Here is a 3,074-nt window from a genome sequence, read left to right as displayed (position 1 = left end):
GTAACTTTGGAGCCTGTCCTGGAACTAGCTCTTGTAGACCAGGTTGGCCTCAAACTCACAGAGATCCACCTGCCTCTGCCTCCCGAGTCCTGGGATTAAAGGTGTGTGCCACCACCGCCCGGCCTAAAAGCTTTTCTTTAAAAAGAATAGAGGCGAGCAGTGTAGGAACAGCTATGGAGAGCTGAGTGGAAGGTATTTTTACTTTTTCTGAGACATCATGCAAGGAAGTGTCACTTTTAGAATGTCTTGGATAGTAGGACAAAGACAGGAAGCAGTATTTGTAGCTCCAGTTAGTCCACGATGGTCAACAGTGTTGAAGCTAGCGCGGAGGTCCCTGGCTCGGGGCTTAAGTATCAAGGGTGGTTCTGGAACCCATGGCTTCTCTCAAAAGGCAACCATGTGCAAACCTTTCTGTCCTCCGAGATCCCAGCTACAGAGAGCAGGACCACACTTAGAGCCAAGCAAGTCTGACCTTCCCAAACTGACGTTCACAACTCACCTCAAGGCCGCAAAGGCTGGGAGAACACTAGTAACTCCCTCTGCCTGAGGCTTTTACCTGGCTACCAGGGATGACTCCTGGCCAGGAAAACAAAACAAAGCAAAGCAAAACAGGTGTGCCCAAAGCCATGTTTCTCAACCTGTGGGTCATGAACCCTTTGGCAAACCTCTATCTCCAAAAAATATTTACGTTATGATTCATAACGGTAGCAAAGTATATAGTTAAGAAGCAGAAACAAAACAATTTTATGGTTGTAGTCACCACAGAATTAGGAACTGTTATGGTGGGTTGCAGCATTAGGAAGGTTGAGGAGCACTGACCTAAAGGGTGGTGTCCCGGAAGTAGCCCCAGCCAATAGCAGATGGGGGAAGGGGTGATAAACAGCCCAATTTCCTCCCTCCACTTTGTCCCAGAATCCCACAGCAGTGTCAACAGCAACTTGTTTAAAAATTCCTTCTTGTCTTCTTCCCTTTCCCCTTTTACTTTCCCATTCTTCCATGAGTATTACCCAGGATCGCTGTCCAAAAGAAATGCTTGCCTGGAAAATAAATGTTTGTATGGGAAGCTCACCTTGGAGTCTGCTTCTGCAGAAACCAGAACCTGAGGCAACAGGTGCAGAGGAAGAGGGGACAGAGCTGAGGACCAAGAGGGTTCCAGCATCTCACAGAGACCGGAGCTGAGGGTCAGGGAATGCAGACTTAATGTCAACACTGAATCCCGACAGCTTTGCTGAGACTGAGAAGCTAATAAAAAAGAATAAGCAACAACACAACAACGTGGGAGGCTCAGAAGCTGCTGAGGTTAGGGGTCTGACTAATGTCGATGGTGTTTGTGCTTGAGTGTGTATATAAATATGCAGGTGATTTTGTAATAGTCTCAGTAACTATAAATAAATTAGTTATTTTTCCTCCTGATGGCTGCAATCCATTTCTGCAGCTTAAAAAAACACCTCATTCATGTTTTAGGATATAAATCTTAAAAAGAGTTAGTGGTTTATTTACAGGACTGTGGAACATTCTAGAAAGTCTGTACAAACATATTTGAAGGAAATTAGCAAAGAAACAGAGGTGTTTCAGTCACACCCACCTTTCGGTCAGCCGCTCCTGATCTCTACCACTTAAGCCCCAGGGGTGAGAGGAACCAGGTCTGTATGTACTATGTGATGTGCACACACATTGCCAAGGTGTTTGTCTCGGTCTTCCTGAGCTAAGGAATCTCCAGAATGAAAGTGGATGTTGGGATCTGCCCAGGACAAGCGACAGGCAGGTCAACCTCAGTCAGTCACCAGTTGGCCACACTCCAGTAAGCAAGTCGCCAGCCTCCCTCAGCAGCTGTTTTCCCATCCACTTCCTGGAGAACAGGGAGTGCCTGTCTCCTTCTTACCCAAAGCTCTGTGCCTTATAAAGTGCAGGGCTCAGTAGATTCCATACATTATCAAACGATAACTCAGATGATGAGCATGAAAGAACATTCCTAAGTAAACACTCCCCAGAGGTTGAGGGCAATCTGATGGAACAGGGGTGTGGCTCATTTGGTAGTGTTTGTCTAAGACACTTGGAGCTTGGCTTCAATCCCCAACACTGCTCACAGACACAGCCGGTGCACACAGGTAATTCTAGAACTCAGGAGAGGAAGGTGGGATGATCAAAAGCACAAGGTCAGAGCTAGGGTAAAAACCAGGCACAGTGCTGCCAATCTGTAACCCCAGCTCTGGAGGACAGCAGACAGGCAGATCCCTGGAGCTCACTGGCCAGACAGCCTCGCTGAATCAACGAGCTCCAGGTTCAGTAAGAGACTCTATCTCAAAAAAATAAAGCAGAAAGCAATAGAGGACAACATCCGACACTGACCTCTGACCTTCACACGCATACACACGCAGACACACAGGCACATACTCACATGAGCATGTGCATTTGTCATACAAATAAATAAAAGAATAATTTTAAAGGATGTATTTTTATTTTTATTTTATGGATGTTTTGCCTGTGTGTCTGTAAGTGCACCATGGGTGTGCAGTGCCTGAAGAGATCAGAAGAGGGCATCATATACCCTGGAACTGGTTGTGAGCTGCCATGTGGGTGGTGGGAATTAAAACCCAGGTCTTCTGCAAGAACAGCCAGTGTTTTTAACTACTGAGATATCTCTCCAGCCCTAAATGGACAGATTTTAATTTAAAAAGCTTAGTGTCTTCTTCAGCTAGATAGCAAGCTCAAGGAAGGCCTACCCAGGCGACATGAAACCCTGTCACAAATAAAGTAAAATCTGCCTTCCATTTCTGGCTCAAGGCCATCCCAGTTTCTATATAATTCTTGCTCCAGCACTGCCACTTTGACCATTCCGCCTTTCAATCTGAAAGTCTCCCTCCCATCCATTGCCTCAAGAGTAAAAAACACTTCAATACTCTCTCTCTCTCTCTCTCTCTCTCTCTCTCTCTCTCTCTCTCTCTCTCTCTCTCTCTCTCTCTCTCACACACACACACACACACACACACACGGGGGGGGGGGCAGGTACTCCAGCACAGTTAGGCTTTCATAACCACCTAGATTATGGCCACCAATGTCTCCCAGGATCAGAG

This window comes from Microtus ochrogaster, unplaced genomic scaffold, assembly GCF_000317375.1.
Source record: "Microtus ochrogaster isolate Prairie Vole_2 unplaced genomic scaffold, MicOch1.0 UNK26, whole genome shotgun sequence".
NCBI classification, from domain to species: domain Eukaryota; kingdom Metazoa; phylum Chordata; class Mammalia; order Rodentia; family Cricetidae; genus Microtus; species Microtus ochrogaster.
Note: the sequence above shows the minus strand (reverse complement) of the source record.